Raw genomic sequence first — 23,032 nt, 5'->3', positions numbered from 1 at the left:
CTGACAGATACTAAACCATAGATACTCTCAATCCCATCACTGACAGCTACTGACCCATAGAGACCCTCAATCACATCACTTACAGTCCATAGAGACCCTCAATCCCATCATGGACATGTACTGAACCACAGAGACCCCAGTCCCATCACTGACAGGTACTGACCCATAGAGAACCTCAAGCCCATCATCGACAGGTACTGACCTATGGAGACCCTCAATCACATCACTGACAGCGACTGACCCATAGAGGCCCTCAATCCCATCAGTGGCAGCTACTGAACCATAGAGACCTTCAATCCCATCACTGACAGCTACTGACTCACAGAGACCCTCAATCCCATCACTGACAGGTACTGACCAATAGAGACCCTCAAACCAATCACTGACAGCTACTGACCCATAGAGACCCTCAATCAAATCACTGACAGCTACTGACCCATAGAGACCCTCAGTCCCATCATTGACAGCGAGTGACCCATTGAGTCCCTCAGTCCCATCACTGACAGCTACTGACTCACAGAGACACTCAATCCCCTCACTGACAGCTACTGACCCATAGAGACCTGCAGTCCCATCACTGACACCTACTGACCCATAGAGACCCTCAATCACATCACTGACAGCTACTGACCCATAGAGACCCTGGGTCCCATCACTGAAAGCTACTGACCCATAGAGACCCTCAATCCCGCAACGGACAGCTATTGGCCCATAGAGTCCCCAGTTCCATCACTGACAGTAACTGACCCATAGAAACCCTCAATCCCATCAGAGAGAGGTACTGACCCATAGAGGCCCTCAATCCCATCAGTGACAGCTACTGACCCATAGAGACCCTCAATCCCGTCACGTACTGGTAATGACCCATAGAGACCACAGTCCCATTAGTGACAGATACTGACCCATAGAGACCCTCAATCCCATCATTGACAGGTACTGCCCTATAGAGACCCTCAATCCTATCACTGAGAGCTACTGATCCATAGAGACCCTCAATCCTATCACTGACAGCTACCGACCCATAGAGACCCTCAATCCCATCACTGACAGCTACTGACCCATAGAGACCCTCAATCCCATCACTGACAGGTACTGACCCATAGAGACCCTCAGTCCCATCATTGACAGCTACTGACCCACAGAGACACTCCATCCCATCATTGACAGATACTGACCCATGGAGACCCTCAGTTCCATCACTGACTGCTACTGACCCATAGAGACCCTCAGTCCCATCACTGACAGCTACTGACAAATAGAGACCCTGAAACCCATCACTGACAGGTACGGAACAATAGAGACCCTCAGTCCCATCACTGACAGCTACTGACCCATAGAGACACCAGTCCCATCACTGACAGCTACTGACCCATAGAGACCCGCAATCCCATCCCGGAGAGGTACTGACCCATAGAGACTCTCATTCCCATCACGGACTGGCACTGACCCATAGAGACCCGCAATCCTATCACTGACAGCTACTAACCCATAGAGACCGTCAATCCCACCACTGACAGCTACTGACTCACAGAGACCCTCAATCCCATCAATGACAGCTACTGACTCATAGCGACCCTCAGTCCCAACACTGACAGCTGCTGACCCATAGAGACCCTCAATCCCATAACTGACAGATACTAAACCATAGATACTCTCAATCCCATCACTGACAGCTACTGACCCATAGAGACCCTCAATCACATCACTTACAGTCCATAGAGAACCTCATTCCCATCATGGACATGTACTGAACCACAGAGACCCCAGTCCCATCACTGACAGGTACTGACCCATAGAGATTTTCAATCCCATCATCGACAGGTACTGACCTATGGAGACCCTCAATCACATCACTGACAGCTACTGACCCATAGAGGCCCTCAATCCCATCAGTGGCAGCCAATGACCCATAGAGACCATCAATCCCATCACTGACAGGTACTGACCCATGGAGACCCTCAATCCCATCACTGACAGCTACTGACCCATGGAGACCCTCAATCAAATCACTGACAGCTACTGACCCATAGAGACCCTCAGTCCCATCATTGACAGCTACTGACCCATAGAGACCCTCAATCCCATCATGGACAGGTACTGACCCATAGAGACTCTCAATCCCATCACTGACAGCTACTGACCCATAGAGACTCTCAGTCCCATCACTGACAGCTACTGACCCATAGAGAGCCTCAGTCCCATCACGGACTGGTAATGACCCATAGAGACCCCAGTCCCATCACTGACAGCTACTGACCCATAGAGACCCTCAATCCCGTCACGGACAGCTACTGACCCATAGAGACCCTCAGTCCCATCACTGTCAGCTACTGACCCATAGAGACCCTGGGTCCCATCACTGACAGCTACTGACCAATAGAGACCCTCAGTCCCATCACTGACAGGTAATGACCCATGGAGACCCTCAATCCCATCACTGACAGCTACTGACCTATAGAGACCCTCAGTCCCATCACTGACAGCTACTGCCCCTTAGAGACCCTCAGTCCCATCATTGACAGGTACTGACCCATCGAGACCCTCAGTCCCATCACTGACATCTACTGACCCATAGAGACCCTCAATCTCATCAATGACAGGTACTGGCCTATAGAGACCTTCAGTCCCATCACTGACAACTACTGACCCATAGATACCCTGAATCCCATCACTGAAAAGTACTGACCCATAGAGACCCTCAGTCCCATCACTGACAGCTACTGCCGCATAGAGACCCTCAGTCCCATCACTGACAGCTACAAACCCATAGAGACCCTCAATCCCATGACTGATAGGTACTGACCCATAAAGACCCTCAGTCCCATTCATGACAGCTACTGCCCCATAGAGACCCGATTCCCATCATTGACAGCTATTGACCCATAGACACCCTCAATCCCATCAATGACAGGTACTGACCCATGGAGACCCTCAATCACATCACGGACAGATACTGACCCATAGAGACCCGCAATCCTATCACTGACAGCTACTAACCCATAGAGACCGTCAGTCCCACCACTGACAGCTACTGACTCACAGAGACCCTCAATCCCATCAATGACAGCTACTGACTCATAGCGACCCTCAGTCCCAACACTGACAGCTGCTGACCCATAGAGACCCTCAATCCCATAACTGACAGATACTAAACCATAGATACTCTCAATCCCATCACTGACAGCTACTGACCCATAGAGACCCTCAATCACATCACTTACAGTCCATAGAGACCCTCAATCCCATCATGGACATGTACTGAACCACAGAGACCCCAGTCCCATCACTGACAGGTACTGACCCATAGAGAACTTCAAGCCCATCATCGACAGGTACTGACCTATGGAGACCCTCAATCACATCACTGACAGCGACTGACCCATAGAGGCCCTCAATCCCATCAGTGGCAGCTACTGAACCATAGAGACCTTCAATCCCATCACTGACAGCTACTGACTCACAGAGACCCTCAATCCCATCACTGACAGGTACTGACCAATAGAGACCCTCAAACCAATCACTGACAGCTACTGACCCATAGAGACCCTCAATCAAATCACTGACAGCTACTGACCAATAGAGACCCTCAGTCCCATCATTGACAGCGAGTGACCCATTGAGTCCCTCAGTCCCATCACTGACAGCTACTGACTCACAGAGACACTCAATCCCCTCACTGACAGCTACTGACCCATAGAGACCTGCAGTCCCATCACTGACACCTACTGACCCATAGAGACCCTCAATCACATCACTGACAGCTACTGACCCATAGAGACCCTGGGTCCCATCACTGAAAGCTACTGACCCATAGAGACCCTCAATCCCGCAACGGACAGCTATTGGCCCATAGAGTCCCCAGTTCCATCACTGACAGTAACTGACCCATAGAAACCCTCAATCCCATCAGAGAGAGATACTGACCCATAGAGGCCCTCAATCCCATCAGTGACAGCTACTGACCCATAGAGACCCTCAATCCCGTCACGTACTGGTAATGACCCATAGAGACCACAGTCCCATCAGTGACAGATACTGACCCATAGAGACCCTCAATCCCATCATTGACAGGTACTGCCCTATAGAGACCCTCAATCCTATCACTGAGAGCTACTGATCCATAGAGACCCTCAATCCTATCACTGACAGCTACCGACCCATAGAGACCCTCAATCCCATCACTGACAGCTACTGACCCATAGAGACCCTCAATCCCATCACTGACAGGTACTGACCCATAGAGACCCTCAGTCCCATCATTGACAGCTACTGACCCACAGAGACACTCCATCCCATCATTGACAGATACTGACCCATGGAGACCCTCAGTTCCATCACTGACTGCTACTGACCCATAGAGACCCTCAGTCCCATCACTGACAGCTACTGACAAATAGAGACCCTGAAACCCATCACTGACAGGTACGGAACAATAGAGACCCTCAGTCCCATCACTGACAGCTACTGACCCATAGAGACACCAGTCCCATCACTGACAGCTACTGACCCATAGAGACCCGCAATCCCATCCCGGAGAGGTACTGACCCATAGAGACTCTCATTCCCATCACGGACTGGCACTGACCCATAGAGACCCGCAATCCTATCACTGACAGCTACTAACCCATAGAGACCGTCAATCCCACCACTGACAGCTACTGACTCACAGAGACCCTCAATCCCATCAATGACAGCTACTGACTCATAGCGACCCTCAGTCCCAACACTGACAGCTGCTGACCCATAGAGACCCTCAATCCCATAACTGACAGATACTAAACCATAGATACTCTCAATCCCATCACTGACAGCTACTGACCCATAGAGACCCTCAATCACATCACTTACAGTCCATAGAGAACCTCATTCCCATCATGGACATGTACTGAACCACAGAGACCCCAGTCCCATCACTGACAGGTACTGACCCATAGAGATTTTCAATCCCATCATCGACAGGTACTGACCTATGGAGACCCTCAATCACATCACTGACAGCTACTGACCCATAGAGGCCCTCAATCCCATCAGTGGCAGCCAATGACCCATAGAGACCATCAATCCCATCACTGACAGGTACTGACCCATGGAGACCCTCAATCCCATCACTGACAGCTACTGACCCATAGAGACCCTCAATCAAATCACTGACAGCTACTGACCCATAGAGACCCTCAATCCCATCATTGACAGCTACTGACCCATAGAGACCCTCAATCCCATCATGGACAGGTACTGACCCATAGAGACTCTCAATCCCATCACTGACAGCTACTGACCCATAGAGACCCTCAGTCCCATCACTGACAGCTACTGACCCATAGAGAGCCTCAGTCCCATCACGGACTGGTAATGACCAATAGAGACCCCAGTCCAATCACTGACAGCTACTGACCCATAGAGACCCTCAATCCCGTCACGGACAGCTACTGACCCATAGAGACCCTCAGTCCCATCACTGTCAGCTACTGACCCATAGAGACCCTGGGTCCCATCACTGACAGCTACTGACCCATAGAGACCCTCAGTCCCATCACTGACATGTAATGACCAATAGAGACCCTCAATCCCATCAATGACAGGTACTGACCTATAGAGACCTTCAGTCCCATCACTGACAGCTACTGACCCATAGAGACCCTGAATCCCATCACTGATAGCTGCTGACGCATAGAGTCCCTCAATCCCATCACTGAAAGCTACAGACTCACAGAGTCCCTCAATCCAATCACTGACAGGTGCTGACCAATAGAGACCCTCAGTCCCATCTCGGACAGGTAATGATCCCTAGGGACCCCAGCTCTATCACTGACAGCTACTGACCCATAGAGACCCTCAATCCCATCAGGGACAGGTACTGACCCATAGAGGCCCTCAATCCCATCAGTGACAGCTACTGACCCATAGAGAACCTCAATCCCATCACTGACAGGTGCTGACCCATAGAGACCCTCAATCCCATCACTGACAGCTACTAACCCATAGAGACCCTCAATCCCATCACTAACAGGTACTGACCCATAGAGACCCTCAGTACCATCATTGACAGCGACTGACCCATAGGGACCCTCAATCCCATCATTGAAAGGTACTGACCCATTGAGACACTCAATCCCATCACGGATTGATAATGACCCATGGAGACCCTCAATCCCATCACTGACAGGTATTGACCCATAGAGACCCTCAATCCCATCACTGACATGTACTGACCCATAGAGAGGCTCAGTCCCATCAATGACAGCTACTAACCAATAGAGACCCTCAGTCCCATCTCGGACAGGTAATGATCCCTAGGGACCCCAGTCCTATCACTGACAGCTACTGACCCATAGAGACCCTCAATCCCGTCACGGACAGGTACTGACCCATAGAGACCCGAAGTCCCATCACTGACAGCTACTGACCCACTGAGACCCTCAATCCCATCACTGACAGCTACTGACCCATAGAGATCTTCAGTCCCATCACTGACAGCTACTGACCCATAGAGAACCAAAATCCCATCACTGACAGCTACTGACCCATAGAGACCCTGGGTCCCATCACTGACAGCTACTGACCCATAGAGACCCTTAATCCCGTAACGGACAGCTACTGACCCATAGAGACCCCAGTCCAATCACTGACAGCTACTGACCCATAGAAACACTCAATCCCATCATGGACAGGTACTGACCCATAGAGACGCTCAATCACATCACTGACAGCTACAGACCCATAGAGACCCTCAGTCCCATCACTGACAGTTACTGACCCATAGAAACCCTCAATCCCATCAGGGGAAGGTACTGACCCATAAAGGCCCTCAATCCCATCAGTGACAGCTACTGACCCATAGAGAACCTCAATCCCATCACTGACAGGTACTGACACATAAGGACCCTCAATCCCATCACTGACAGATACTGACCCATAGAGACCCTCAATCCCATCATTGACAGCTTCTGACCCATAGAGACCCTCAATCCCATCACTGACAGCTACTGACTCACAGAGACCCTCAATCCCATCACTGACAGGTACTGACCAATAGAGACCCTCATTCCAATCACTGACAGCTACTGACCCATAGAGACCCTCAATCCCATCACTGACAGCTACTGACCCATAGAGACCCTCAATCCCATCATTGACAGCGAGTGACCCATTGAGTCCCTCAGTCCCATCACTGACAGCTACTGACTCACAGAGACACTCAATCCCCCCACTGACAGCTACTGACCCAGAGAGACCTTCAGTCCCATCACTGACACCTACTGACCCATAGAGACCCTCAATCACATCATTGACAGGTACTGACCCATGGAGACCCTCAATCACATCACGGACAGATACTGACTCATGGAGACCCTCAGTCCCATCACTGACTGCTACTGACCCATAGAGACCCTCAATCCCATTATTGACAGGTACTGACCTATTGAGACCCTGGGTCCCATCATTGACAGCTACTGACCCATAGAGACCCTCAATCCCGTCACGGACTGTTAATAACCCATAGAGACCACAGTCCCATCAGTGACAGATACTGACCCATAGAGACCCTCAATCCCATCATTGACAGGTACTGACCTATAGAGACCCTCAATCCTATCACTGAGAGCTACTGACCCATAGAGACCCTCAATCCTATCACTGACAGCTACTGACCCATAGAGACCCTCAGTCCCATCACTGACAGCTACTAACCCATAGAGACCCTCAATCCCATCACTGACAGGTACTGACCCATAGAGACCCTCAGTCCGCTCATTGACAGCTACTGACCCATAGAGACCCTCAATCGCATCATTGACAGGTACTGACCCATGGAGACCCTCTGTCCCATCACTGACAGCTACTGACCCATAGAGACACCAGTCCCATCACTGACAGCTACTGACCCATAGAGACCTGCAATCCCATCCCGGAGAAGTACTGACCCATAGAGACTCTCAATCCCATCACTGACTCGTACTGACCATTAGAGACCCGCAATCCTATCACTGACAGCTACTAACCCATAGAAACCGCCAATCCCACCACTGACAGCTACTGACTCACAGAGACCCTCAATCCCATCAATGATAGCTACTGACTCATAGCGACCCTCAGTCCCAACACTGACAGCTGCTGGCCCATAGAGACCCTCAATCCCATAACTGACAGATACTAAACCATAGATACTCTCAATCCCATCACTGACAGCTACTGACCCATAGAGACCCTCAATCACATCACTTACAGTACATTCAGACCCTCAATCCCATCATGGACAGGTACGGAACCACACAGACCCCAGTTCCATCACTGACATGTACTGACTCAAGAGAACTTCAATCCCATCATCGACAGGTACTGACCTATGGAGACCCTCAATCACATCACTGACAGCTACTGACCCATAGAGACCTTCAATCCCATCACTGACAGCTACTGACTCACAGAGACCCTCAATCCCATCACTGACAGGTACTGACCTATAGAGACCCTCAGTCCATTCATTGACAGCTACTGACACATAGAGACCCTCAATCAAATCATTGACAGGTACAGACCCATGGAGACCCTCATTCCCATCACTGACAGCTACTGACCCTTAGAGCCCCTCATTCCCATCACTGACAGCTACTGACTCACAGAGACCGTCAATGACATCACTGACAGGTACTGACCAATAGAGACCCCATTCCCATCACTGACAGCTACTGACCGATAGAGACCCTCAGTACCATCATTGACAGCTACTGACCCATAAAGACCATCAATCCCATCATTGACAGGTACTGACCCATGGAGACCCTCAATCCCATCACGGACAGATACTTACCCATGGAGACCCTCAATCCCATCACTGACAGCTACTGACCTATAGAGACCCTCAATCCCATCACTGACAGCAACTGACCTATAGAGACACTCAGTCCCATCACTGACAGGTACTGACCCATGGAGACCCTCAGTCCCATCACTGACAGCTACTGACCCATAGAGACCCTCAATCTCATCAATGACAGGTACTGGCCTATAGAGACCTTCAGTCCCATCACTGACAACTACTGACCCATAGAGACCCTGAATCCCATCACTGAAAAGTACTGACCCATAGAGACCCTCAGTCCCATCACTGACAGCTACTGCCGCATAGAGACCCTCAGTCCCATCACTGACAGCTACTGACCCATAGAGACCCTCAATCCCATGACTGATAGGTACTGACCCATAAAGACCCTCAGTGCCATCACTGACAGCTACTGACCCATAGAGACCCTCAGTCCCATTCATGACAGCTACTGACCCATAGAGACCCGAGTCTCATCATTGACAGCTATTGACCCATAGAAACCCTCAATCCCATCAATGACAGGTACTGATCCATGGAGACCCTCAGTCACATCACGGACAGATACTGACCCATAGAGACCAGCAATCCTATCACTGACAGCTACTAACCCATAGAGACCGTCAGTCCCACCACTGACAGCTACTGACTCACAGAGACCCTGAATCCCATCATGGATAGGTATTGACCCATAGAGACTCTCAATCCCATCACTGACAGCTACTGACCCATAGAGACCCCAGTCCCATCACTGACAGCTACTGACCCATAGAGACTCTCAATCCCATCACTGACAGCTACTGACCCATAGATTCCCCAGTCCCATCACTGACAGCTACTGACCCATTGAGATCCTCAGTCCCATTACTGACAGCTACTGACACATAGAGGCCCTGGGTCCCATCACTGACAGCTACGGACCCATAGAGACCCTCAATCCCGTCACGGACAGGTAATGACCCATAGAGACACCAGTCCCATCATTGACATGTACTGACCCATGGAGACCCTCAATTCCATCATGGACAGGTACTGACCTATATAGACCCTCAGTCCAATCACTGACCGGTACTGACCCTTAGAGACCCTCAGTCCCATCACTGACTGGTACTGACCCATAGAGACCCTCAATCCCATCACTGACAGCTACTGACCCATAGAGACCCTCAATCCCATGACTGATAGGTACTGACCCATAAAGACCCTCAGTGCCATCACTGACAGCTACTGACCCATAGAGACCCTCAGTCCCATTCATGACAGCTACTAACCCATAGAGACCCGAGTCCCATCATTGACAGCTATTGACCCATAGAAACCCTCAATCCCATCAATGACAGGTACTGATCCATGGAGACCCTCAGTCACATCACGGACAGATACTGACCCTTAGAGACCCTCAATCCTATCACTGACAGCTACTAACCCATAGAGACCGTCAGTCCCACCACTGACAGCTACTGACTCACAGAGACCCTCAATCCCATTAATGACAGCTACTGAATCATAGCGACCCTCAGTCCCAACTCTGACAGCTGCTGACCCATAGAGACCCTCAATCCCATCACTGACAGCTACTGACCCATAGATACTCTCAATCCCATCATTGACAGCGAGTGACCCATTGAGTCCCTCAGTCCCATCACTGACAGCTACTGACTCACAGAGACACTCAATCCCCTCACTGACAGCTACTGACCCATAGAGACCTTCAGTCCCATCACTGACACCTACTGACCCATAGAGACCCTCAATCACATCACTGACAGCTACTGACCCATAGAGACCCTCAATCCCGCAACGGACAGCTATTGGCCCATAGAGTCCCCAGTTGCATCACTGACAGTAACTGACCCATAGAAACCCTCAATCCCATCACAGACAGGTACTGACCCATAGAGGTCCTCAATCCCATCAGTGACAGCTACTGACCCATAGAGAACCTCAATCCCATCATTGACAGGTACTGACCTATGGAGACCATCAATCACATCACGGACAGATACTGACCCATGGAGACCCTCAGTCCCATCACTTACTGCTACTGACCCATAGAGACCCTCAGTCCCATCAAAGATAGCTACTGACCAATAGAGACCCTGAAACCCATCACTGACAGGTACTGACCAATAGAGACCCTCAGTCCCATCACTGACAGCTACTGACCCATAGAGACCCGCAATCCCATCCCGGAGAGGTACTGACCCATAGAGACTCTCAATCCCATCACTGACTGGTACTGACCCATAGAGACCCGCAATCCTATCACTGACAGCTACTAACCCATAGAGACCATCAATCCCACCACTGACAGCTACTGACTCACAGAGACCCTCAATCTCATCAATGACAGCTACTGACTCATAGCGACCCTCAGTCCCAACACTGACAGCTGCTGACCCATAGAGACCCTCAATCCCATAACTGACAGATACTAAACCATTGATACTCTCAATCCCATCACTGACAGCTTCTGACCCATAGAGACCCTCAGTCCCATCATTGACAGGTACTGACCCATTGAGACCCTCAGTCCCATCACTGACAGCTACTGACCCATAGAGACACCAGTCCCATCACTGACAGCTACTGACCCATAGAGACCCGCAATCCCATCCTGGAGAGGTACTGACCCATAGAGACTCTCAATCCAATCACTGACTCGTACTGACCCATAGAGACCCGCAATCCTATCACTGACAGCTACTAACCCATAGAGACCGTCAATCCCACCACTGACAGCTACTGACTCACAGAGACCCTCAACCCCATCAATGATAGCTACTGACTCATAGCGACCCTCAGTCCCAACACTGATAGCTGCTGACCCATAGAGATCCTCAATCCCATAACTGACAGATACTAAACCATAGATACTCTCAATCCCATCACTGACAGCTACTGACCCATAGAGACCCTCAATCACATCACTTACAGTCCATAGAGAGCCTCAATCCCATCATGGACAGGTACTGAACCACAGAGACCCCAGTCCCATCACTGACAGCTACTGACCCATAGAGAATTTCAATCCCATCATCGACAGGTACTGACCTATGGAGATCCTCAATCACAACACTGACAGCAACTGACCCATAGAGGCCCTCAATCCCATCAGTGGCAGCTACTGACCCATAGAGACCTTCAATCCCATCACTGACAGGTACTGACCCATGGAGACCCTCCATCCCATCACTGACAGCTACTGACCCATAGAGACCCTCAATCAAATCACTGACAGCTACTGACCCATAGAGACCCTCAATCACATCATGGACAGTTACTGACCCATAGAGATTCTCAATCCCATCACTGACAGCTACTGACCCATAGAGACCCCAGTCCCATCACTGACAGCTACTGACCCATAGAGACCCTCAATCCCGTCACGGACAGCTACTGACCCATTGAGATCCTCAGTCCCATTACTGACAGCTACTGACACATAGAGGCCCTGGGTCCCATCACTGACAGCTACTGACCCATAGAGACCCTCAATCCCGTCCCGGACAGGTAATGACCCATAGAGACACCAGTCCCATCATTGACATGTACTGACCCATGGAGACCCTCAATCCCATCATGGACAGGTACTGACCTATATAGACCCTCAGTCCCATCACTGACCGGTACTGACCCTTAGAGACCCTCAGTCCCATCACTGACTGCTACTGACCCATAGAGACCCTCAATCCCATCACTGACAGCTACTCACCCATAGAGACCCTCAGTCCCATCACTGACAGCTAATGACCCATAGAGACCCTCAATCCCATCACTGACAGCTACTGACCCATAGAGACCCTGGGTCCCATGACTGACAGCTACTGAACCATATAGTCCCTCAATCCCATCATGGACAGGTACTGACCTATAGTGACCCTCAATCCTATCACTGACAGCTACTGATCCATAGAGACCATCAATCCTATCACTGACATCTACTGACCCATAGAGACCCTCACTCCAATCACTGATAGCTACTGACCCATAGAGACTCTCAGTCCCATCACCAACTGCTACTGACCCATAGAGACCCTAAGTCCCATCACTGACAGGTACTGCCCCATAGAGACCCTCAGTCCCATCACTGACAGCTACTGACCCATAGAGACCCTCAATCCCATCACTGACAGGTACTGACCCATAGAGTCCCTCAGTCCCATCACTGACATCTACTGACCCATAGAGACCCTCAATCCCATCACTGACGGGTACTGACCCATAGAGACCCTCAGTCCCATCACGGACAGCTACTGATCCATAGAGACACCAGTCCCATCACTGACAGCTACTGACCCATAGAGACCCTCAGTCCCATCACGGACAGCTACTGACCCATAGAGACACCAGTCCCATCACTGACAGCAACTGACCCATAGAGACCCTCAGTCCCATCACGGACAGATACTGACCCATAGAGACCCTTATTCCCATCACTAACAGCTACTGACCCACAGAGACCCTCAATCCCATCACTGACTGCTACAGACTCACAGAGACCCTCAATCCCATCACTGACAGGTACTGACCAATAGAGACCCTCAATACCATCATTGACAGCTACTGCCCCATAGAGACCCTCAATACCATCACTGACAGGTACTGACCAATAGATCCCTTCAGTCCCATCATTGACAGCTACTGACCCATAGAGACCCTCAAACCCATCATTGACAGCTACTGACCCATAGTGACCCTGAATCCCATCACTGAAAAGTACTGACCCATAGAGACCCTCAGTCCCATCACTGACAGCTACTGCCGCATAGAGACCCTCAGTCCCATCACTGACGGCTACTGACCCATAGAGACCCTCAATCCCATGACTGATAGGTACTGACCCATAAAGACCCTCAGTCCCATTCATGACAGCTACTGACCCATAGAGACCCGATTCCAATCATTGACAGCTCTTGACCCATAGACACCCTCAATCCCATCAATGACAGGTACTGACCCATGGAGACCCTCAATCACATCACGGACAGATACTGACCCATAGAGACCCACAATCCTATCACTGACAGCTACTAACCCATAGAGACCGTCAGTCCCACCACTGACAGCTACTGACTCACAGAGACCCTCAATCCCATCAATGACAGCTACTGACTCATAGCGACCCTCAGTCCCAACACTGACAGCTGCTGACCCATAGAGACCCTCAATCACATCACTTACAGTCCATAGAGACCCTCAATCCCATCATGGACAGGTACTGAACCACAGAGACCCCAGTCCCATCACTGACAAGTACTGACCCATAGAGAACTTCAAGCCCATCATCGACAGGTACTGACCTATGGAGACCCTCAATCACATCACTGACAGCGACTGACCCATAGAGGCCCTCAATCCCATCAGTGGCAGCTACTGAACCATAGAGACCTTCAATCCCATCACTGACAGCTACTGACTCACAGAGACCCTCAATCCCATCACTGACAGGTACTGACCAATAGAGACCCTCATTCCAATCACTGACAGCTACTGACCCATAGAGACCCTCAATCCCATCACTGACAGCTACTGACCCATAGAGACCCTCAATCCCATCATTGACAGCGAGTGACCCATTGAGTCCCTCAGTCCCATCACTGACAGCTACTGACTCACAGAGACACTCAATCCCCTCACTGACAGCTACTGACCCATAGAGACCTTCAGTCCCATCACTGACACCTACTGACCCATAGAGACCCTCAATCACATCACTGACAGCTACTGACCCATAGAGACCCTGGGTCCCATCACTGAAAGCTACTGACCCATAGAGACCCTCAATCCCGCAACGGACAGCTATTGGCCCATAGAGTCCCCAGTTCCATCACTGACAGTAACTGACCCATAGAAACCCTCAATCCCATCAGAGAGAGGTACTGACCCATAGAGGCCCTCAATCCCATCAGTGACAGCTACTGACCCATAGAGAACCTCAATCCCATCATTGACAGGTACTGACCTATGGAGACCCTCAATCACATCACGGACAGATACTGACCCATAAAGACCCGCAATCCTATCACTGACAGCTACTAACCCATAGAGACCGTCAGTCCCACCACTGACAGCTACTGACCCACAGAGACCCTCAATCCCATCACTGACAGCTACTGACCCATAGAGACCTTCAGTCCCATCACTGACAGCTACTGACCCATAGAGACCCTCAATTACATCACTGACAACTACTGACCCATAGAGACCCTGGGTCCCATCACTGACAGCTACTGACCCATAGAGACCCTCAATCCCGCAACGGACAGCTACTGACCCACAGAGACCCCAGTCCCATCACTGACAGTTACTGACCCATAGAAACCCTCAATCCCATCAGGGATAGGTACTGACACATAGAGACCCTCAATCCTATCACTGAGAGCTACTGACCCATAGAGACCCTCAATCCTATCACTGACAGCTACTGACCCATAGAGACCCTCAGTCCCATCATTGACAGCTACTGACCCATAGAGACCCTCAATCCCATCATTGACAGGTACTGACCCATGGAGACCCTCAATCACATCACGGACAGATACTGACTCATGGAGACCCTCAGTCCATCACTGACTGCTACTGACCCATAGAGACCCTCAATCCCATTATTGACAGGTACTGACCTATTGAGACCCTGGGTCCCATCATTGACAGCTACTGACCCATAGAGACCCTCAATCCCGTCACGGACTGTTAATAACCCATAGAGACCACAGTCCCATCAGTGACAGATACTGACCCATAGAGACCTCAATCCCATCATTGACAGGTACTGCAGAGACCCTGGGTCCCATCACTGACAGCTACTGACCCATAGAGACCCTCAATCCCGCAACGGACAGCTACTGACCCACAGAGACCCCAGTCCCATCACTGACAGTTACTGACCCATAGAAACCCTCAATCCCATCAGGGATAGGTACTGACACATAGAGACCCTCAATCCTATCACTGAGAGCTACTGACCCATAGAGACCCTCAATCCTATCACTGACAGCTACTGACCCATAGAGACCCTCAGTCCCATCATTGACAGCTACTGACCCATAGAGACCCTCAATCCCATCATTGACAGGTACTGACCCATGGAGACCCTCAATCACATCACGGACAGATACTGACTCATGGAGACCCTCAGTCCCATCACTGACTGCTACTGACCCATAGAGACCCTCAATCCCATTATTGACAGGTACTGACCTATTGAGACCCTGGGTCCCATCATTGACAGCTACTGACCCATAGAGACCCTCAATCCCGTCACGGACTGTTAATAACCCATAGAGACCACAGTCCCATCAGTGACAGATACTGACCCATAGAGACCCTCAATCCCATCATTGACAGGTACTGACCTATAGAGACCCTCAATCCTATCACTGAGAGCTACTGACCCATAGAGACCCTCAATCCTATCACTGACAGCTACTGACCCATAGAGACCCTCAGTCCCATCACTGACAGCTACTAACCCATAGAGACCCTCAATCCCATCACTGACAGGTACTGACCCATAGAGACCCTCAGTCCGCTCATTGACAGCTACTGACCCATAGAGACCCTCAATCCCATCATTGACAGGTACTGACCCATGGAGACCCTCTGTCCCATCACTGACAGCTACTGACCCATAGAGACACCAGTCCCATCACTGACAGCTACTGACCCATAGAGACCTGCAATCCCATCCCGGAGAAGTACTGACCCATAGAGACTCTCAATCCCATCACTGACTCGTACTGACCATTAGAGACCCGCAATCCTATCACTGACAGCTACTAACCCATAGAAACCGCCAATCCCACCACTGACAGCTACTGACTCACCGAGACCCTCAATCCCATCAATGATAGCTACTGACTCATAGCGACCCTCAGTCCCAACACTGACAGCTGCTGGCCCATAGAGACCCTCAATCCCATAACTGACAGATACTAAACCATAGATACTCTCAATCCCATCACTGACAGCTACTGACCCATAGAGACCCTCAATCACATCACTTACAGTACATTCAGACCCTCAATCCCATCATGGACAGGTACGGAACCACACAGACCCCAGTCCCATCACTGACATGTACTGACTCACAGAGAACTTCAATCCCATCATCGACAGGTACTGACCTATAGAGACCCTCAGTCCATTCATTGACAGCTACTGACACATAGAGACCCTCAATCAAATCATTGACAGGTATAGACCCATGGAGACCCTCATTCCCATCACTGACAGCTACTGACCCTGAGAGCCCCTCATTCCCATCACTGACAGCTACTGACTCACAGAGACCGTCAATGACATCACTGACAGGTACTGACCAATAGAGACCCCATTCCCATCACTGACAGCTACTGACCGATAGAGACCCTCAGTACCATCATTGACAGCTACTGACCCATAAAGACCCTCAATCCCATCATTGACAGGTACTGACCCATGGAGACCCTCAATCCCATCACGGACAGATACTTACCCATGGAGACCCTCAATCCCATCACTGACAGCTACTGACCTATAGAGACCCTCAGTCCCATCACTGACAGCTACTGCCCCTTAGAGACACTCAGTCCCATCAATGACAGGTACTGACCCATGGAGACCCTCAGTCCCATCACTGACAGCTACTGACCCATAGAGACCCTCAATCTCATCAATGACAGGTACTGGCCTATAGAGACCTTCAGTCCCATCACTGACAACTACTGACCCATAGACACCCTGAATCCCATCACTGAAAAGTACTGACCCATAGAGACCCTCAGTCCCATCACTGACAGCTACTGCCGCATAGAGACCCTCAGTCCCATCACTGACAGCTACTGACCCATAGAGACCCTCAATCCCATGACTGATAGGTACTGACCCTTAAGGACCCTCAGTGCCATCACTGACAGCTACTGACCCATAGAGACCCTCAGTCCCATTCATGACAGCTACTGACCCATAGAGACCCGAGTCTCATCATTGACAGCTATTGACCCATAGAAACCCTCAATCCCATCAATGACAGGTACTGATCCATGGAGACCCTCAGTCACATCACGGACAGATACTGACCCATAGAGACCAGCAATCCTATCACTGACAGCTACTAACCCATAGAGACCGTCAGTCCCACCACTGACAGCTACTGACTCACAGAGACCCTGAATCCCATCATGGATAGGTACTGACCCATAGAGACTCTCAATCCCATCACTGACAGCTACTGACCCATAGAGACCCCAGTCCCATCACTGACAGCTACTGACCCATAGAGACTCTCAATCCCATCACTGACAGCTACTGACCCATAGATTCCCCAGTCCCATCACTGACAGCTACTGACCCATTGAGATCCTCAGTCCCATTACTGACAGCTACTGACACATAGAGGCCCTGGGTCCCATCACTGACAGCTACGGACCCATAGAGACCCTCAATCCCGTCACGGACAGGTAATGACCCATAGAGACACCAGTCCCATCATTGACATGTACTGACCCATGGAGACCCTCAATCCCATCATGGACAGGTACTGACCTATATAGACCCTCAGTCCAATCACTGACCGGTACTGACCCTTAGAGACCCTCAGTCCCATCACTGACTGGTACTGACCCATAGAGACCCTCAATCCCATCACTGACAGCTACTGACCCATAGAGACCCTCAATCCCATGACTGATAGGTACTGACCCATAAAGACCCTCAGTGCCATCACTGACAGCTACTGACCCATAGAGACCCTCAGTCCCATTCATGACAGCTACTGACCCATAGAGACCCGAGTCCCATCATTGACAGCTATTGACCCATAGAAACCCTCAATCCCATCAATGACAGGTACTGATCCATGGAGACCCTCAGTCACATCACAGACAGATACTGACCCTTAGAGACCCGCAATCCTATCACTGACAGCTACTAACCCATAGAGACCGTCAGTCCCACCACTGACAGCTACTGACTCACAGAGACCCTGAATCCCATCATGGATAGGTACTGACCCATAGAGACTCTCAATCCCATCACTGACAGCTACTGACCCATAGAGACCCCAGTCCCATCACTGACAGCTACTGACCCATAGAGACTCTCAATCCCATCACTGACAGCTACTGACCCATAGATTCCCCAGTCCCATCACTGACAGCTACTGACCCATTGAGATCCTCAGTCCCATTACTGACAGCTACTGACACATAGAGGCCCTGGGTCCCATCACTGACAGCTACGGACCCATAGAGACCCTCAATCCCGTCACGGACAGGTAATGACCCATAGAGACACCAGTCCCATCATTGACATGTACTGACCCATGGAGACCCTCAATTCCATCATGGACAGGTACTGACCTATATAGACCCTCAGTCCAATCACTGACCGGTACTGACCCTTAGAGACCCTCAGTCCCATCACTGACTGCTACTGACCCATAGAGACCCTCAATCCCATCACTGACAGATACTGACCCATAGAGACCCTCAATCCCATGACTGATAGGTACTGACCCATAAAGACCCTCAGTGCCATCACTGACAGCTACTGACCCATAGAGACCCTCAGTCCCATTCATGACAGCTACTAACCCATAGAGACCCGAGTCCCATCATTGACAGCTATTGACCCATAGAAACCCTCAATCCCATCAATGACAGGTACTGATCCATGGAGACCCTCAGTCACATCACGGACAGATACTGACCCTTAGAGACCCTCAATCCTATCACTGACAGCTACTAACCCATAGAGACCGTCAGTCCCACCACTGACAGCTACTGACTCACAGAGACCCTCAATCCCATTAATGACAGCTACTGAATCATAGCGACCCTCAGTCCCAACTCTGACAGCTGCTGACCCATAGAGACCCTCAATCCCATCACTGACAGCTACTGACCCATAGATACTCTCAATCCCATCATTGACAGCGAGTGACCCATTGAGTCCCTCAGTCCCATCACTGACAGCTACTGACTCACAGAGACACTCAATCCCCTCACTGACAGCTACTGACCCATAGAGACCTTCAGTCCCATCACTGACACCTACTGACCCATAGAGACCCTCAATCACATCACTGACAGCTACTGACCCATAGAGACCCTCAATCCCGCAACGGACAGCTATTGGCCCATAGAGTCCCCAGTTGCATCACTGACAGTAACTGACCCATAGAAACCCTCAATCCCATCACAGACAGGTACTGACCCATAGAGGTCCTCAATCCCATCAGTGACAGCTACTGACCCATAGAGAACCTCAATCCCATCATTGACAGGTACTGACCTATGGAGACCCTCAATCACATCACGGACAGATACTGACCCATGGAGACCCTCAGTCCCATCACTTACTGCTACTGACCCATAGAGACCCTCAGTCCCATCAAAGATAGCTACTGACCAATAGAGACCCTGAAACCCATCACTGACAGGTACTGACCAATAGAGACCCTCAGTCCCATCACTGACAGCTACTGACCCATAGAGACCCGCAATCCCATCCCGGAGAGGTACTGACCCATAGAGACTCTCAATCCCATCACTGACTGGTACTGACCCATAGAGACCCGCAATCCTATCACTGACAGCTACTAACCCATAGAGACCATCAATCCCACCACTGACAGCTACTGACTCACAGAGACCCTCAATCTCATCAATGACAGCTACTGACTCATAGCGACCCTCAGTCCCAACACTGACAGCTGCTGACCCATAGAGACCCTCAATCCCATAACTGACAGATACTAAACCATTGATACTCTCAATCCCATCACTGACAGCTTCTGACCCATAGAGACCCTCAGTCCCATCATTGACAGGTACTGACCCATTGAGACCCTCAGTCCCATCACTGACAGCTACTGACCCATAGAGACACCAGTCCCATCACTGACAGCTACTGACCCATAGAGACCCGCAATCCCATCCTGGAGAGGTACTGACCCATAGAGACTCTCAATCCAATCACTGACTCGTACTGACCCATAGAGACCCGCAATCCTATCACTGACAGCTACTGACCCATAGAGACCGTCAATCCCACCACTGACAGCTACTGACTCACAGAGACCCTCAACCCCATCAATGATAGCTACTGACTCATAGCGACCCTCAGTCCCAACACTGATAGCTGCTGACCCATAGAGATCCTCAATCCCATAACTGACAGATACTAAACCATAGATACTCTCAATCCCATCACTGACAGCTACTGACCCATAGAGACCCTCAATCACATCACTTACAGTCCATAGAGAGCCTCAATCCCATCATGGACAGGTACTGAACCACAGAGACCCCAGTCCCATCACTGACAGCTACTGACCCATAGAGAATTTCAATCCCATCATCGACAGGTACTGACCTATGGAGATCCTCAATCACAACACTGACAGCAACTGACCCATAGAGGCCCTCAATCCCATCAGTGGCAGCTACTGACCCATAGAGACCTTCAATCCCATCACTGACAGGTACTGACCCATGGAGACCCTCCATCCCATCACTGACAGCTACTGACCCATAGAGACCCTCAATCAAATCACTGACAGCTACTGACCCATAGAGACCCTCAATCACATCATGGACAGTTACTGACCCATAGAGATTCTCAATCCCATCACTGACAGCTACTGACCCATAGAGACCCCAGTCCCATCACTGACAGCTACTGACCCATAGAGACCCTCAATCCCGTCACGGACAGCTACTGACCCATTGAGATCCTCAGTCCCATTACTGACAGCTACTGACACATAGAGGCCCTGGGTCCCATCACTGACAGCTACTGACCCATAGAGACCCTCAATCCCGTCCCGGACAGGTAATGACCCATAGAGACACCAGTCCCATCATTGACATGTACTGACCCATGGAGACCCTCAATCCCATCATGGACAGGTACTGACCTATATAGACCCTCAGTCCCATCACTGACCGGTACTGACCCTTAGAGACCCTCAGTCCCATCACTGACTGCTACTGACCCATAGAGACCCTCAATCCCATCACTGACAGCTACTCACCCATAGAGACCCTCAGTCCCATCACTGACAGCTAATGACCCATAGAGACCCTCAATCCCATCACTGACAGCTACTGACCCATAGAGACCCTGGGTCCCATGACTGACAGCTACTGAACCATATAGTCCCTCAATCCCATCATGGACAGGTACTGACCTATAGTGACCCTCAATCCTATCACTGACAGCTACTGACCCATAGAGACCATCAATCCTATCACTGACATCTACTGACCCATAGAGACCCTCACTCCAATCACTGATAGCTACTGACCCATAGAGACTCTCAGTCCCATCACCAACTGCTACTGACCCATAGAGACCCTAAGTCCCATCACTGACAGGTACTGCCCCATAGAGACCCTCAGTCCCATCACTGACAGCTACTGACCCATAGAGACCCTCAATCCCATCACTGACAGGTACTGACCCATAGAGTCCCTCAGTCCCATCACTGACATCTACTGACCCATAGAGACCCTCAATCCCATCACTGACGGGTACTGCCCCATAGAGACCCTCAGTCCCATCACTGACAGCTACTGACCCATAGAGACCCTCAATCCCATCACTGACAGGTACTGACCCATAGAGTCCCTCAGTCCCATCACTGACAGCTACTGACCCATAGAGACCCTCAATCTCATCAATGACAGGTACTGGCCTATAGAGACCTTCAGTCCCATCACTGACAACTACTGACCCATAGACACCCTGAATCCCATCACTGAAAAGTACTGACCCATAGAGACCCTCAGTCCCATCACTGACAGCTACTGCCGCATAGAGACCCTCAGTCCCATCACTGACAGCTACTGACCCATAGAGACCCTCAATCCCATGACTGATAGGTACTGACCCTTAAGGACCCTCAGTGCCATCACTGACAGCTACTGACCCATAGAGACCCTCAGTCCCATTCATGACAGCTACTGACCCATAGAGACCCGAGTCTCATCATTGACAGCTATTGACCCATAGAAACCCTCAATCCCATCAATGACAGGTACTGATCCATGGAGACCCTCAGTCACATCACGGACAGATACTGACCCATAGAGACCAGCAATCCTATCACTGACAGCTACTAACCCATAGAGACCGTCAGTCCCACCACTGACAGCTACTGACTCACAGAGACCCTGAATCCCATCATGGATAGGTACTGACCCATAGAGACTCTCAATC

This window comes from Carcharodon carcharias, chromosome 1 (assembly GCF_017639515.1).
Source record: "Carcharodon carcharias isolate sCarCar2 chromosome 1, sCarCar2.pri, whole genome shotgun sequence".
Classification (NCBI taxonomy): domain Eukaryota; kingdom Metazoa; phylum Chordata; class Chondrichthyes; order Lamniformes; family Lamnidae; genus Carcharodon; species Carcharodon carcharias.
The sequence above is the reverse complement of the archived record's forward strand: the minus strand, read 5'-3'. Positions refer to the sequence as shown.